The sequence below is a fragment of the Miniopterus schreibersii genome (genome assembly GCF_964146895.1).
Source record: "Miniopterus schreibersii genome assembly, chromosome: 1".
Taxonomy (NCBI): domain Eukaryota; kingdom Metazoa; phylum Chordata; class Mammalia; order Chiroptera; family Miniopteridae; genus Miniopterus; species Miniopterus schreibersii.
In genome coordinates, this window is record NC_138101.1 from 148,146,394 (window position 1) to 148,164,523 (window position 18,130).

Sequence of the window (18,130 nt, forward strand, 5' to 3'; positions counted from 1 at the left end):
GTCAGGGGAGAGCTCCCTGCTCTGAGATGAGGGGTCAGTAACCCAAGTGTCAGCACCCCGGTCCCTCACCGCTCTCAGCTGGGTGGTTTTCACAAAGAAGGGACAGCAGGTCATCATTGTAGATATATAGACTTTGAAAACAGTAATTCGACCTATGTCCACCTTTACAGGAGGCCACTTTCCCATAAAAATAACAGTAGCGTTTCCTGTTTCTAGGGGAAATAAGTATCTAGGGCAATTTTCCCAAGAACTTATGGCTACTAAGAATTTTGTGTGCTGTACCCACCTGATATTTGGGGCAATAGAGTAGGTTGTTTTGTTTATTTCAAGGTTGAAGTCCTAGGAAAGGTTTAACATATTCCTAAGTTGGATTGTCTCTGTTTCTCAGAATAGGAAGAATACTCGTTTGGAGAATTTTTTTTAAGGTTTCTTCCTAGTAGAATTGAGAAATCTTATCTCAGACAGCTCAAGGTGATGATTTTACTATCCTTGTTGGTGATATAAACAATAGGTTTTGATGCCGGTTTATTTATGTTGTAAAAAATCCCTTTGCTCTTTTAGCTGTCTGACTCAGGAAATTAAGTTGTGTGTAGTCATGTTTAATGTAGTGAGTGACAGGCATATTCTGTCAGACTGGCAAATACTACACAAACGTTTGCCCTGGCTTAGATAAATAGAAATTGCCAGATAAGCCTTGAGATTTGGGCCTATATTATCATGAACGTAAACATCTGAAGGTAAATAAACTATAGCTCAGCCATAGCTAAGTCTTGTTTTTTATAGTTAGTGTCTGTGTTTTGATTTAGCTCTCTAGAATCTGCTCTCAGAAAGGCAGTTCAAAAAGTAACCCTCAGATTCCCAAAATATGTTGCTTAGCGGTCCATTTTTCTCCATTGGCACATTTAGTTAGATTAACGACCAGCCACTGTTTCTTATTGGTTCCTGCAGAATATTGCTACCTGCCCTCCTTTCTTCTAGGGGCACTACATAGATAACCCTTTTTGAGGAACGTTTCTGTGATTCAGGACAGTGTGCCAGGAATATTGTGACTTCCCCACCGCCAAACAGCTGGTTAACTCCAGTTTGATTTAGATTTGTTGGCATTCTGCCCTCTTCCTTGTTTTTGTTTCTGTTGTTTTTGTGGGGTTTTTTTTGTCATGTCTCCTCCCCTGGTTTGATGGATTTGAAAGATGGCCGTGACGTAAACCTGTTAGTCCTTAGAGGGAGGGCAACTTAGAAATCCAGTGGACTTCAGCTCACTGGCTGCTTGCCTGCTTGCTGCACGGGAGGGATCTGTCCAGTAACTGCTCTGGGTAAGTGGGCCCCTGAATCCTGTGTGGTGGTTTCGGTTGCTTAAAAGGCACACAGGCAAGTAGACAAGAATAGAGATTCGATTCACAAAAGATGCCCATAATTTTTAAGGACTTGCTGAAACTGGAGTTCTTTACTTCTTGCTGCTCCATCATAATGAACCTTGGTAATTAGCTTAGTCATTGTTCTTGCATGTGAATTTCACTAAGATACCAGGAGTGAAAAATGCATCTGAAATAGGGTCATTTTTCACCTTTCTGATGCATTTTATGCAGAGTTAAGAGCCTGGCTGAATGCCTAACCATTATTGGTGTAACCATAGGAGGTGAGCTCCTTCCTTAGCATATTGCAGGATAAAATATTACCTTTTATTTCAATTAATAGACTTTAAACCTGCACATTCTAGATTCATTTCTAGAGGAAGCAAGAGGCACTTGGGGTATGCCAACCACCCAGTATTTATGGAGTGTTAGTGTTTGCAAGGTGCTATGCTAGCCAGTGTTCCAACACCAGGTGAGGCAGACAGGCTTCTGGATGTTCAATTTAAGTAAGAATTAACAGAAATAGAGAATGGCAAAAAGTACTATTAGGCAAGAAATATAAATATACACTCCTTTTCGCGAAGCATATTATCGTATCCTAGAAATTTTAAAGCAAGATTAGTTATACCAGATATTTACAGAGGCCCAGCCTTTCTGTTTTTAACAGTAATAATCTAATGTCCTAGTAGTGTAATTCGCCTACTGAAAGTGTCATTAGAATGGGAGGTCTCACTTTCTGTGGCTCATGTGAATGAAGACATAGTGTATTACAACCTACCAAAGCCTGAGTCTTAAGTTGCCTCTTATTTTGTGAACTGCTGCCAACTTCCAGTTAGGGAAAAAGGTGTGTTTTGATTTACTTCCATGACATGCGGAGGGAATACAAATCATATAACTATATTGAGCATATCATAACCCTTTTTAGTAGAGGTGGCTGTTGTCTGGCTGACTTTTCCTCTTCAGCCCCTGATGACAGTGGCAGTGCAGCTGATAACTGAAGCTGCATTCATCATCCCAACAGGAAAACTAGGAAACATTGTACTTTGCAAAGCACCTGTTTATGTGACCAAGGGCGATCAAATGAATGGTCCCCATAGGTACCACATGAGGTATACTTAGTTCTCAAACTTCTCTTTTCTCTTAAGCTTCTGTTAACTCACCCAGATTAGCATTTTAACAACCCTGAAGTGAACTTCTGTCATTCTCTCTACTCGGACACAGTGTGTAGATCATCCATCATCCTGTCCTTGGCTACAACAGGCTGCTGGCTCCATCACCATTTGGAGCTACACAGAATCCATCCGACTGTGAACAGCACAGCTGGCTACAGCAATTTTTTCTTCCACACCACTGGCAGCATTGTCTGGCTGTGGTAACTAAAGTTAACACCCAGAGTGAGAAGTTTCCATTGTTTGGCAACCTGTGCCTGGGCTCTTCATCCAGTTCTGGGGGCACACCTGCAGACTGGCTGGCTTGAGACGGTGTGTTCCACTTCAGGGGGGGCTAGTACCGACCTTACATGGCCCACAGGAAAGCCTCCTTAGGCTTGATATGATTAAAGCACCAGAATTAGAATTAGAAGTAGCCATTCAGACAACACTCAATCCTAGACCTTCAGAATTCACTCTATTTGAAAGAGGAAGAAAAAAAAAAAAAAAGTATCCTTTAGCTTGTGATCCCAAAAGACTGAACACAGAAAGGACCTTGTCGAGTTCTTTGGAGAACTGAACAGGTTACTGCTTCATCCCTTTGCACAAAGAGCGTGTGCTGGGCCTAAATCAAGGCCCCGTGTCTAATAGTACTCAGAGCTTTCCATCACTTGTTTTGTTCTTCTTTTTACTCAGTAAGAGATCTGCTACAGTAGTCATTGCTTATTAAAGCAAGAGTGACATGAATTAGGTGTATATATTTGCTAGGCTATGTTGCCCACCTTAAAAAAAAAACTTAGAAGGTACTGCTCTTGGAGTTTGATGTAGGAAGGGGAGTTTGATGTGCCCCATGTTACGGTGGGAGATAGTATTCTTGTTTCTTTTCCTAATATTTACTAATGACATCAGCCACAAAACAGCTGGGGTGATATTGTCAGGACTAAAAAAAAAAAAATAATGCTTTTCCTCTCACCTTCTAAGTTCTTCTAGGCTGAGCTAATAATCAAATTAGCATACAGATTAACGGGAGAAAATCAAGTTTTAATACGTGGGCATGGGTAATTCACATATGTGTGAAAATTTCAAAGACAGTGAGGCAACACCGAGTATATAAGATGTATTTGGACCAGGGATAATGGGGTGGGATAGGGTATTAGATTTCAGTAAGAACTGGCGATTTATAGGGAGCTGAGGAAGAGCAGAGCACACCTGGCAGGAAGATCCTTGCTAGGCGACGCAGAAACAATGGGACACAAGTGATGTCTAGCTAACAGGTCCCTGCCTTGAAAGCCCTCTTATTTACCATACTTAATTCAAATTAGGCTAAGGTGAATAGCCTAAGATCTCCTTCCTGAGGCTGGTTTATCTGTCTGAATCTCTTGGGCAGGAAAGGGGGAGGGTCAAAGGTTCTTTCTGAGTCTTTGGGTTCGCAATAAACAGCTTAAAATCAGTATCCCAAAAGGCTGCTTCAGGGTGACAAAACTTTGGCCCCCTTCGATGATGATGATGATAAAGAGGAAGAAGACAAAGGGGCAGCCACTCACTGTTGGTCTGCTTACTAAATTCTAGGCACCATCTAAGATCTTTATCTTCCTTATATCGTGTTACCCGCCAACACCTGCGTGAGGTGTTTGCTCCAGAGCCTTATCAAGAAAGAAACTCAGGCACCGGGAAGTCAAGTTATTTTCCTAAAGTCACAGCAGGCAGGTGCAGCAGGAAGGTGTGCATCGGGATTTGCACCAGGTCTGCCTTACCTCTCAGCCCACGTCTCCATCACTGCACTGAATTGTTTCCAGGAACAATGTTCTGAGTCCCTGATATTTCTGACATTTGTTTTTCAACGAAAGAGTCAGATTTTGAGGGGAAAATTTTCTACTGAATCAAATGATATGTACACAATGGGTGTGCTCTTAAATGTTAACCTTTCTCTGAACTCAGTCGTATCCTTGTACTCTTCTTTCATTTTTATTCCTGTTGGCCAAATAATTATGACATGCTGTCTTTTCAAGTGTCCTAGAACAGTTATCTCCTCCCACTGTTTTTCTCCATGTTAGGCTTCCCTGTCTAAAATTTCAGTGGCAGAGGACAAATGGCAATATTCATCACTCTCCACCAAAAAGTGCTTCTGCATCAGGGTGCGAGTCACATTCATTTCCCTGATCTTGGCAGGTGAAGATCCATTATGCATCCTTTCCCATTTCCCAGGAGTATTTATGGGCCCCATCAGCAAAGACAGTGAGCTACAGCTGCTGGAGCATCAGGGGCAACAGGAGGGAAAGTGTATTACCCAAGTTGGACTGTGCATTGTATTGTAATATACATTTTTCTTCGTTACGATTGTGCGAGAATCCTTTTACGTCTGTGAGTCATCAGATGCATTGTTGAGAACCCGTCACCCATGCATCAGCATTTTTTGGTGTTCTTTTTTATTCAGGATCCCTGTGGGAGGGAAGAAAAACAAATAACACATTACCGCTGCAATAATGCTGAAATTTAAGGTTTTCAACATATATTTATGGGAAGGGAATATGGGTTTTAAAAAGTCCGATATGTTGGTACATGTATAATAAGGCCTCAGATGATGGGCAATTACTTGGCCTATTATTGGAGTCTGTATTTAAAAATAAAGTCTGGAGTTTCTACTCAGCTGAGGAACTGGCACATATGAACCAGAGCAGATGAAGCTCTTTGAGAAAATCACGCTTCCATTCCCCAGGTGCCGGCTTGTCAGCAGACCAGGGACTCGGACTCTCCCAGCATCTGCATGGGCCTAGGCCTTACTTGTCATTCTAAGGGTCTCGGAGAGATCCTTTGGTCTGCAGAGTTGTCTACATTTATCAGTAGGTCCCCAAACCTCTCCCGGGTAGTTGGTGGATGGAGTAAACATATTTTTAAAGCTACAGAAGGAGAACGAGAGGCAGAAGGAGGGATAAAGAATGCTCCTGTGTTTGCAGTATAAATAAAGAATGCCACATAAAGAATGTTTCTGTTTCTACCATTGCTGGGGTAACCATTTGTTCATCCAGCTAACTTTTACCAAGTGTCTGTGCTGTACAAGTAGGTGCCAGGGTGGGAGAGGGTTCAGAGAGGAACGTGACACACTTCCAAAGCTCAAGGGTCTTACTGAGTGGTATATGGAAAAGACAAGGTCAACACATAGCCAGAATAAAATGGCAAGTGTTGTGTCAGAAAACTTACACACAGACCTATGGAAACTGAGAGGAGTGAGAGGTTATTTCTGGCGAGGGTGGTCAGAGAAGGCTTTGTGGAGCCACTGATATTTGAGCTGGTCCTTGAACTAGGTAGGATTTGGACAGGTGGACAGTGAGGGGCAGTGGGGGAGGTGGTGAGAAGGAGGGCATTCCAGGCATAGAGAACAGCTTAGGCAAAGGCCCTGGGGTGGGGGTGGGGTCTAGATCAGTTGTCCATGTTTGAGTCCTAACCTAGGACAGACTTGCATTTCAGGTGCGAGGAGGCAGTTTGCCATGCAATCCACAAATATTTGAGTGTCTCTGGTTCTTAGTCATTCAGCAGATGGCCCCGCTACTTAAACCATCAGAATGAATGGGATCAATCTGGTGATGATTTAGTAATTGCTGCGTGATCAGAACTGATACCCCCCCATGTCAACTGCCAAATGGTTCAGTGTTTCGCATGAACATTGCAGAGCATGGCACGATTGCCTCAGATTTCCCAGCAAGATGGTTTCTCCCACAGTGGTGTTTAGCAGAACCAAACTAGAAGCTTGTTTCCTCATAGACGTCCTCTTTTTTTTTTTTTTTTAACCTGAAAAGACTCCAAACATAGACTCTATAATACAGAATAAATTGCATACATATATGGGGATTTTTGGTGGTGGGAGAAGGAAATGTGGAGATAGGAAGTGGAAGGGGAAGTAGAGACTTGTTGAAACTGTGAGAATGATAAGAGTTGGACTCTAGGTGCTCATTACACTGCAGCCCCAAGAGGCCAGATTGTCTATTCACCCTGTAAGTATGCAGCAAATATTTCAGTAAATGTGTTAATTGAATTTATTACATTGCAGTTATGGCCTATAGTGACTGGTACACTGCAAGAAATGGGGTTGGAGCTATTGACTGTTTTTCGTAATAGGGAGGGGAAAAGCAGGAAATGACTTGGAAAGTTACTAATTCTTCCTTTTCGAAAACCCTATCCTTGAGAGTCCCTGGGGATTCAGCACCCCTTTCTGGGTCTGAGATTTCAGGACAAACTCACCCTCCCATCAGTGGCTCCTCACGACCCCACCCGCCTATCTCCCTTAGCTTCTCCCTCCTCCCCTTCATGCCTATCCCTACCCCAAGCTGTGCTGTTTTGGGTATGAGGGTTGTTTCCAAGCCATCATTAACCCCTTGAGTTAACATAAATGGTAATCGACAGGTGGTTAAGTTTAATAGTGGACTTGATAAGCTTTGCAGGAAGAAAGCCTGGAAGTTCTGTGTAGTATAAGCATGCTTGTTAGAACACATAATAAAGGAAAAATAGAAGGAAAACATTTACGTTACAGAATGATTAAGCCAATTGCTTTGCCAAGAATTGCTCCAGTAGTTCATTTTCTCTTGATATATTTAAGTCTTTTACAAGTTAATAGATGTATGACAGACAGTCTTAGAGAAGTCTGAGAGAAGTGTGAAGAATCACTGCCAATGAAAGATCAATCAGAAATTATAAAATAGGTCAGTGGGGGAAATGGACTAAGCCTACACAAATTCAATATTGGGAACTTTTCAGGAATATTCCAGTGATGTAAAGCAGAGAACCTGTTGAGTCTAGTAATTAGTCTGGCTCCCACCCAGTTACTTTGTGAAATGAAGGGCATGCTACCTCCCCCTTCATAAAGCACAGTTGCCTTCCAGACAGGACCTAAAATAACCTGGCGTGGCTCAACTCAACTAATAATAACAGCGAGCGCTTACTGTGTGCTTACCGTGTGCCATGGCACTGTGCCTAGCACTTCAAGTATGTTATCTAATTTAAGCCCTCACGCTACCCCTGAGAGTGTGGGACTAATAGCTAAGAGCTAGCATTTATTGAGTGCTTACTATGTGCCTGATTCTCATTTTAATGCATATATTAAATTATTTGATCAGCATTCTATGAGGTGGGTACTGTTATTAATAATATCCTCAGGGGGAGACTGAGGGATGGGAGATTTAAGTAATTTCTCCTGGGTTGAACAGCTAATGAGTAGTGGAACCAGGGGACTTGGATCCATAAGAATCAGCATGGCGGGGGGGCATTAAAAACATGAACTCTGAAGCCAGCTTTTTGTGGTGTGAGTACTGGCTGCGTGATTGATAAGCTGTGTGATCTTGAGCAGATTACATGTCTCTGAGCCCCAGTTTCACCACATAAAAGGTTGATGATGATGGTAGCACCCACCTGGTAGGGCTGTTGTGAGGCATAAATGAATTAATATTTGAACAGACAGCACTTAGAACGGTGCTTGGCATGCAGTGAGTGCTGTATATATCTCAGTGTCTATTAAAGAAATGTAAATGCAGTCTGGCTCCAGAGCCCATGCGCTTGTGCCTTACACTGTGCAGTTTTTTCACCTGTGATTCTATCACATCTCCTTAACTGATGTACATACCTTGAAGCCAGTTCTATAAACAGCTCTCTACCCACTACACTTGCCACAAATTCAACCAGATTGGAAAGGGTAACTTGGCAGGAGAGGTCCAGTGGCCTGCAGATTTACCTCAGACCTTGACCCCTAGTTGCATATCCCTGACCCAGATTTCAGCTGTTTCAGATTCATGATATCAGAAATCTGGCTGCCACTATTGGTGGTGTTGAAGGACAAATGTAGATCATCAGTGAGTGTTCTATGTTGGTGGCCTCCTGGGCTGATAAAAACCTGAATAATACCATGGAAATTGAGGCACACACCTAGACCATCCCTGCCATCACCCGCATCTTTGATCTCTAACAGTGGTCCTCAAACTTTAAAATTCATTGGAATCACATAGGGTTAAAATGCAAATTCTTCGGGTCCCAGCAAGCATGGATCTGGAATGGGACCCAGGAGTCTGCATTTTTAACAGACACTTCAAGTGACTTGTGTCCCCTTTTGTCCCTTGACCACACTTTGAGAAATGATGCTCTAGTGTAGCCAGAGCGCAGATTCCCATCCAAGCAAGGCTCTGGACTTCAAGGCTAGTGTTAGCAGGCCACTGGATAGTAGATCTGAAATCTTTTGCCTACAGCATGGGGAGAACAGTTATGAGTGGAAAGTTTCCCAGCTAGCTCATGAAAGCGAAAAAAGTAAGATCTGCTCAAAGCTAAAGAGCCCCTCCCCCCCCCCCCCAGTTTGCAAAAGATCTTTACAATGAGCAGAAATTAAGAAAGTAAAAGGCCACTCACCTCTTTCTGCTGACTGGCCTATACCATTTCATAAATGGAGTCCTGGGCCAGTATTCGCAGCAACATTTTTTGATTTAATGATAAACTGAGATAAGGGTAATCAAACTTCATGCTTCAGGGCATAAGGTGATTGCCTGCTGTGGTCGGGATGGAATTTTTTCCCTTGTGTTTTGCACAATTGACTAGATGCATTACAGAGAGGAATCGGGCTGTGTTTGGAGGAACAGGGCCTCGAGGCCCTGGCAGAAAACTTCCCTGGGTAACATCATACGGGAAATGGTCTGATGTGCGATGAATAAGCCCATCATCATCTGGCTTATCATTTTTGTTTCCTAGGAAGATTCTGCATTCTGTGAGTATTTCTATAAGCCACATGATGAGATTGGAAGCCTGCTCTATTTAGATCCCAACTTTGGCCAACGGCATACTCTGAGGGACCTCGGGAAAGCACTGTCCCCTCCTCTGTGGACTCACAATGATGATAAGCGTCCAATAAGACAGTAGAGGTGAAAGAGCTTTGTAGAAGCCAGATGAGTGCTGCTCAGATGTAAGGTATTATTACGATACAATGAATTATATTTATAGAATCACCGTTTATTATAATCAGCAATGTATAAATCCCTACTCTATGTGATGATATCATATGCATAATGACAGTGAGCACTTACTGAGTTCTTAATCTCTGCCAAGCACTGAAGTGTTTTATTTTCATTCTCTTATATAATCCTCGCATCAGCCCTTTGGAGCGGGGCACATACTTTTTTTTTACCATTGTATAGATGAAGACACAGATGTTGAAGGAGCTTCAGTTGACTATTGCTGTTGTAACAAATCACCACAAATTTAGAGGTCTAAAACAGCACAAATATAATACCTTACAGTTCTGGAGGTCAGAAGGCCCAAATGGCTTTCATTGGGAAACAGTCAAGGGCTGTCCTTCTGGAGGCTCAAGGAGAGAATCTATTTTCTGGTCTTGCGGCTTCTAGAAGCTTCCTTCATTTCTTTGCTTGTGATCCCTTCCTCCACCTTCAAAGTCAGCTATCCCAAGACTCCGACTTCCATAGTCACATCTCCTTGGACTCATGCCTCCCTCTTCCACTTTTTAAGGACCCTGTGGTTACATTGGGCCCACACAGATAACCCAAGAAAATGTCCCTATTTTAAGAGCCTTTACTTAATCACACATGCAGAGTCCCTCTTGTCATTTAAAGTAGCATATTGACAGGCCAGGGATCAGGGCATGGACTCTTTGGGGTGGGATGGCGACATTTTTCTGTCTAGCACAGTTAAGTGCCCTGCTAGGGACACACAGTGGCAGAGTCAAAATTCATGCCTAAGCCTGTCTGACTTCAAAGCCCATAATCTCAACCACTTACTATAAAAACCCCTTCGATTCAATCAGTGGAAGAAACAATAAAATTGTAGAACCTAAGTGGTGAGGAGGGCCCTGTTACTTTTAGAGCAATCAATTGGGGCTTTTAAATAAAATCATTATAGTAGTAACAACACAAAAATTAACCTTACTGAGCTTCATGTCCTACTTTGTACTAAGCATACTATATATAGTCATTTCTTTCTTGTGAGGGTGAGTATTATTTACCTAATTAACTGAATTTATAGGGTTCCTGAATCCAGGTGTCTTTTGTGGGGTGACTGAATAAAGGAGCATTTGGGGGACCAGGGGACCATTTTGGAAGACTATAGGAAGGTGTTCTAATGGAGCTGCCGCTTCAGCAAAGATTGGTTAACAAAAGGTGATGGCGATAAGCCAGTCATCCTTTGCTGGCTCTGGCATTGGCTCTGGCTTTGCTGGTCTTTTGGCCAGTTGGGTGGGGTTCCTCAGGTAAAACTACCCCACCTCATTCACTGAAAGCCAAGACCATCTCTAGCTTGTGGGGCTTGGTGTCCTCAGAGGTCAATGAGAAAATCAGGAGCCTGTGTTCTGCCAAGCCTCCAAAGAACTGTAAAAAGTTATCAGAGATCTCCCTCACTCTCTTCATACCTCTCTCTCTGTCTCTCCTTCTCTTTGCCACACACTTAGCTAATATCTGAGGTTTAGCCTAATGTGATTGTAGAGTTCAAAGTGTGCACCCATCACGGACGGGGCTGTCAGAGCAGTTTGTACAAGGAGTAAGAGAACAGAGCTGGGAGTTGAAACCCAGCCTGGCTCACCTGTTAGCCAACAGCTATCTATGGACAAGGCGTTGGCCTTGCTGGCCTTAGTTTTCTGATTAGAACAAAGCGAGGTGGGGATGGGCAGCAGAGGGTCTAGATGATCTCCACTGTTCTTGTCAGTAGTAGGATTCCTTAGTGCTATATTTTCATATTTTAATTACCTTGGTAGTAAGATCAAATCTAATGATGATTTAAAAACTATGAATCCACTGCATGAATGTGCATATAGCTATCTGCAAAAAGAGACAGACAAAAAATAGTCTTACTTCTCAAATTTATTATTGCCATTTACATTTTACAACACTTTGCCCTTTTCTTTCGGGATCACTTAAACTTCATTGCTGCTAATATAGTTTTTAGACTCAATTTCAGACATACATAGATAATGTTTTCAGTTAGTAGTAATTGCACCTCAGTCAGCTCTCAGGGGTTGATATGCTACCATTGCACAATTTCCCTGTAATTTTCAGTTACATCCCTGAAGAGCCATCCCCCACTGAACATGGATGTAGGACAGACAGGGCAAATGAGTTTCAGAGTAGAAAGCCAAACCTAATGGCTTGGTAGTGACTGCTGGAGCTTGTGTTGTAGAAATTTGTGGGGCCACATCCAAGGTCGGGCGGCGGGAGGAAGAATGCCTGATTGCCTAGCAGGTTCTTCTGGGAAAAGGGGAGGGTGCATGTCACCTCTACACAGAAAATGTGCCACCTTTGATTCAGTATTTTCTTTAGAGACACCTATCTCCCTTAAAACACTCATCAAAGGTCTTAATGATAAGTATTTTATGCCGTCGTCATCTGGCACAATATTTCAACTAGCCGCAAGAACAGTTTTGAATTACCTGACCCATGAGAAGGAAAATAAGAAACTCCTAATGGATAAGGCAATTTGGTAGTGATTACTTTTCCCAGTTCTTACCGTTTGCTTTGTTTTGTTGCATATTTCCTCAATTATGCCCTGCCATTTTTCTCAAAGACCCAAGAATGAGAGAAATGATTGTGATAAATGAGATAAATAACAACCTTCACCATAGGTGCATAAGGGTGGACATATATAAAAATACAGAACCACCACACATATACACAAACACATGCAGAGCTTTTAAATAACTTTTGAAGGCACATAGACTGGGTTGGAATCCTGCCCTGTCTGCTAATGAGAGGTGAGAAATTGGGTGTATCACTAGCCTCTGTAAGTCTTAGTTCCTTGTCTGTTAAGTGGAGAAAACAGCCCTTATCTTAAAGAGATGTTAATTAGATGTGAGCAAATCGGCCAGCACAGTTTTTAGAGCACAGTAGGTGCTCAGTCAAGTAAGTTTTGTCTACAAGTAACAGAAAACCCAACTCAAAATCGCTTGAACAATGAAGACGTGCTAAGTCACATAAAGCCCTGAGATGAGGTGACTCAACAAATGTCATCAGAGACTCGCATGCTTCCGTGCTTTTCTCCGCTCTTCTCAGCCTCTGAGCCTCTCCTTGACTAGCTCTTTTTATGTTCCCACTAAGACTGGTACATTCCAGGTGAGAATAAAACAGATCAAGAGACCAGGTCTTCCTCTGAAACCTTTCCTAGCAGTTGGCTTCCCCTTGGTCTTCACGGATAGAATCAGGCACCTGCCCTAAGCCTAATGTAGCCTTGGACGAGAGAGTGGGACCACCACCACTGTTTGGTGGGCCAGGGACAGAAACCTGAGTACAGAGACGCACCAGGGCAGGAAGCCCCGGACGCCACCGAGCAAGGGGCAAAACTGGCAAAACAAGAACCTTGCCCCCAGGGTAATCTCTCCTTCCCTAGCATGTCATTGGTCATGTGGTTTAGAACTCTGAGTGTTCCTCCCTAAAGATAACATCTAGGCCTCAGCTGTATTTCAGCTCCAGGCCCAGATAAGCAGCAAAACCAGACAAGTGGTCCCAGGACCAGCTGCATTGACTAATGGCCCCCTGCTGATCAGTGGAGACCATGGCCCTGAAAGAGCACCCCTGGAAAGCTGATGAATATTCTATTGAGACCCTCCCCTGAGATCTCCCCTAAGGTTCCTGCCTGCCAGAAAGAGATAAACATGCTCAAGACAAAGGACCCAGTGAGCACTCCCCATAAAGGGACACACCAGCAGCGCCATCTCCATCCCTCTGAGGGGACCCCAGGAGACTTGAAACCAGGGGAGCAATGGGCAGGCGCAGCTCATCCCAGACTTGCCCCTGAACCTGTCTCCAAGGCCCCCTTCTCTCTCTGACTTCTCAGGGAGCCAAAGCAGCCAGGCCTAGGCTCTCCTGCTGCTTCTATGCTCTTTCTTGTTTCGCTGGCCCAAGTACATTACTGCTGCCATCATGAACCCAGTACCCTTTGGCACAGTGCTTTGGCACAGTACCCTTTGGCACAATAGCCCTACCCTTTGCATATCCCCATCCCCCCCTCCCTTTTTCTTAAATAAATTCAAATGTTCTTTATTCACCGTCTGAGATGGCTATTTAGCCTGCCCGAGCACCACTGACCGTTCACCTTTCAACCACCACTATTGACTTAGGTGGAGGAGACTCACCAATGGATACAGGAACAAAATCAGCATTTTGTTGCAGAGCGTGTGTATTTTTATATTGTTACATATGCATATTGTGTAAACACAGTGTATATTACATAAAAATATTCATGTGTTTGGCCAGAAATATCTTCTTGCCATTATTTGAAATTTTGCATACCTAGAACAGAATTTTCATTTAATGAAGCAAATAAAACTAAAAGTCATGACACTGGAGGACAATACTACAAAAGAGTGCCCGGAATATATAAAATGAATGTTCCTTCATTATGCTTCCATATTTTTCTTAATTTTTTTCTGTATCATGTGTTAAGTGAGAAATGATAGCCCTGTCATATTAACACTTTGAAATATCATAATACATATAAGCCATCATTATGAAGACACTTTTATCTCTTGATGGGTAGAGACAGAAACACTAACTCTATACTCCTTAACTCTGAGACATTTCATGATTATAAATTCACATTTTGTTATGGTTCCTACTTCAAAACATCCATTAACCCCTGAAGCTCTGAAGTTAAAGTTTCAGGTGTTTTGGCTACATATCGTACATCTTGTATGTACGGAGGAAATTTCCCCACCTTTTGTCTGTCTTGTCCTTTAATGAAATGTATTGCAGGTTCCCTGACTGGAAATCTTAGCCTGGTTCTTCCTTCACTCTGGACTGTTTAACGTCCTTTCTTGGTACAGTAATGCAATAAATCATCCCCGAGGCCCCATAAAATATGGGTGAGGAGGCGCTATCTTTGTTCAACTTTGTACCTAGCATCATACAACTGGTCTGCCTCTGCAGTAATACTGTAAAATGAACCACCTAGGTTTTCAATATCGGAGATGTTTACTTTCAGTCCTTTATGGTTGCGTTTTTGTTCACCAAAGTGAACCTTCACCCGGGCCTTGTCAAATGCAAGTTGTATTCCTTAAGCCACAGACCTTGCTGTGTGTTCTCTGTATATCCAGCCCGTACTATTTTCCTTCCAAAAATCTCTTGATCTCTCCAGGAGTCCAAATGGCCCTAGGTCAAAATCTGATACTGCCACTCAACCTCGAAGAGTGGTGTTTTCCTTATGGTAAATCAGGATACTGTGTCTACCCATAGAGATGTTATGATGTCTTTCTTCAGAAGGAAATGTATGCCAAGTACTTAGCATGCTATCTAACATAATGAAAACTCAACATATTGTACTAGTTTTGTTATTAGTACTATTGTTTCAAATCAAGGATGCCTAGCAATGTATGAAATATTCATATCTGAAGGGCTTGTAGATTTTGCATATGGATAGGTTCCATAAAACATCTGGATGGCTACTTCTAAATGCAGAAAGAGACAGAAAAAATACAAAAGTTTTGGTAAGAAGTTGGCACTTCTTGAGCACATAAAAGCATAGTTATGCTACCACATGTATACATTGTCACTCATGTTTTGGACATGATTCTGGCAACTTATTTGTGTTGGGGCTTGGAAAGTTTATTACGTTGTGAACTAGTTTCAGATGATGAATTGTGACTCTTAAATAATGGACCAGGTACTTTGGGTGACTTACTGTATTAACCCCGGCTGACCCTGAGTGATTTTCTAGGTGCTTTCCTTAACTCGCTCACTCATTCCTTCATTTATCTATGAAACACATCACGTATGGCCATTTTCAGTGATCAAAGAGCCTTTCTTCCCCTTTGCCTTCGTAGAGTCAAAGCCTAGTAATAATGAAACTGCACTGGTGGTCAGTTTTATGGGCATGTGAACCTGGGCAGTCACACTTGGCCCTGTGCCTAGAGTGCTCTGCTATAGCCGTCTTGAAACTTTTAGTACTTTTTGAATAAGGAGTCCCACATTTTCATCTTGCATTGGCCCCTGCAAATCACGGAGCCTGTTCTGACTACTGCATTTCACCAGTGGTGTTTATTCTGCGCTGATCTGAGTGGACAGACAGGAGTTTTTGGAAAGAGTCACAGATTGGGTCTAATTTCCCACTGTGTCACATACTCAGGCAAGCCGCCTAATTGCCCTGGGCCTTGTTCTCTCAGGTGTAAACTAAGGCAGAATAGACTGGTCTCCAGGGTCACTGCTGGGAACCTTCATACCTCAAGACAGGAAGACATGAGTGTAAAATGATGTCAGGCCTGAATTTGGATAACCGTGGTAACCACACGCTCAGAACTCAAAATTAGGACATGGGGATTATGGGATCAAAAGAAGGGGAAAAAAAGAAATCAGGACTCTTCTTGAGAAGTTGAGCTGTGTAGCCGAAACCTTTGACCTCTAGACTCTGTCCTCGTAAACATGCTCTTTGGTGGTTTTACAACATAAAGTCAAATTGATTGAGCATTGGCATTATTCTGCTCATTTCATTTGGATCTGAACTTTCCTCTCTATAGATTTTATGCTAATATCCCAGAGGAGATTTAACTCACTTCAATACTTTTGCCATACTTAAAAAAAAAAATCTATATCCAAGACCTTAAAACTCTAATATATAAATATTGGCATCCGTGACAATTCTCTAATTTACATTCCAAGAAGTTGTATATTGCAAGATGATAATCAAAATATTTAGCCAGCTCTCTGGCGAGGGAGCTGACCAATTAAAACGGACCCCACCGCGTGGTACCCAATGAATGCCGGCTCTGGGTGTATTCCATAGTCTCACACTCCAGTGTTAATTTTTACTTAAAGTGCCACTGAACTCACCATGGCCCATATATCTACTTCTACAGAGACCCAGTCTCTCCAAGGTGTAAGAAAGAGGTAGCACTGTTTACTCAAGGTGAGAACCGAGATCTTTTCTGGTTCAGACATTCTGACTGACACCTCTGAGAGCACTGTTACAATTTCCGAATTAAAACTTACAGCTGCTTAATGGCAAGCATAGACTTCAGATACTAATCATGTTTTGCAGGTGTTTTTGTTTTTTTTAATCAAGTTGAGGTCACCAGCAAATTGTAATGAATAAAGACATTTCAAAGAAAAACAACTCTAAATTAACAGATTCAGCAATCATCATTTGTAGATACACCTTCAGTTCTGCCTGAAGCTACCTTCTACTTGAGCAAATTTTAGATCACAAGAGAATTTGCAGCTCAGAGTGTCTCTAATCATTACCTAAACATTTGCATCATTAAGCAGGGCTTTCCAGTTTACAAGCATGCTGTCGCCTGTTTGAGCAAAGAAAAGATGGGGACCTTCTGTAGTGTTAAAGCCCACAGACAACTTCAGTGTAAGTCACAGTACCAGGAGCCAATTAAGATCAAAGCCATGATGCTTAATGTTACTGATTATATCACTTAAATATTAAGCAATTTTTACTTTGACACCGATCAAGAGTTATTAATGTAGATTCTTTTATATATATGTTGTTATAGATTTCAGAGAGAGGAAGGGAGAGGGAAAGAGAGAGAGAAACATCAATGATGAGAGAGAGTCATTGATCACCCCCCTATTGGGGATCGAGCCTGCAACCTGGGCATTTGCCCTGACGGGGAATCGAACCGTGATCTCCTGGTTCATGGGGGCGACACTGAACCACTGAGCCACACTGGCCGGGCAGTGTCGATTCTTTTAAATAACTCAAACAATTTAGAGGGGAAGAGCAAGAATGGTAATTTTTTTCTTCTTGCAAGAGCCAGAAGTATCATGTATTTGGGTTTCCTAAAAGATACTCAGTTTAGGGTTTATTTCCTTAATATAATTTAACCTCATTCAATTTTATTTTCTCATGGTGGAGAACATCTTGACTTCTGCCTGTTTTATTACGTGCAATAGGATGCTCAGTTTAGAAGCCTTGGAACCAAATAGGAGTTTACATTTTAGCTCCCACGATGTTTCTTCAGCCCTAATGGCTGATTGACGTGTTTGTATCTGTATTAGCACTGAGTGGGCTGATTTCAAACGGGCCACGGAGAGGACTGAAGCCTGGCTTCTTGCTGCTCTAACAACTTAGAGGCAGAATTACAGACTTCTTGGTGTCTACTACGGCAATGTGACTAAAATTCTGAAATAGATTCAGTGTTCCAGCAGCCATTTTTCTTTAAGGTAAAATGTAAACAGTCCCACTTGGAAATTAGTTTGTGCAAACATGCACTTGACGTTTTGCCGCACGGTCCAGCACAAAGCTTCCCTGGTGCCTTAGGGTGACAGGTATCTGGTGTTTGCATCGAAGTACACAGTTGCAGTCAGTCTTCCCTTTGCTTTTCCTGGTGTCCATTGGACCAACTGAGAAGTCTGAGCCAGGTTTTCTTTCTCCTATGTGACTGTCATTCTTAATTTTTAATGCAAAAGACAGTCACTGCATGACTAGCACCAAGAGAACAGCAGTGATTTTGAATTGGCAGGAATCTTTGTGAAAATCGGATTAAAGTTCACTCTAAAAATACGAATTGTTGTTGCTGGTTTTATTTTAGCACTTTATGTTTTAGAAGCCCAGGAAGAAAAAAGTAGGAGGTTGGAAGGGGAGAGAAACAAAGCCGAAATTATAATATGCTAACTTAACGGTAATCTCTGAATTACCTCCATTTTCTCTTCCTGAACACCCAAA

At 42.3% G+C, this 18,130-nt stretch overlaps 1 protein-coding gene across 12 annotated transcripts in view; it reads left to right on the plus strand.

Moving 5' to 3' along the window:
- SEMA6D (semaphorin 6D) overlaps positions 1-18,130 on the plus strand; it is a 522,867-nt gene that overhangs the window by 469,831 nt on the left and 34,906 nt on the right. The gene's annotated exons all lie outside the window — the stretch shown is intronic.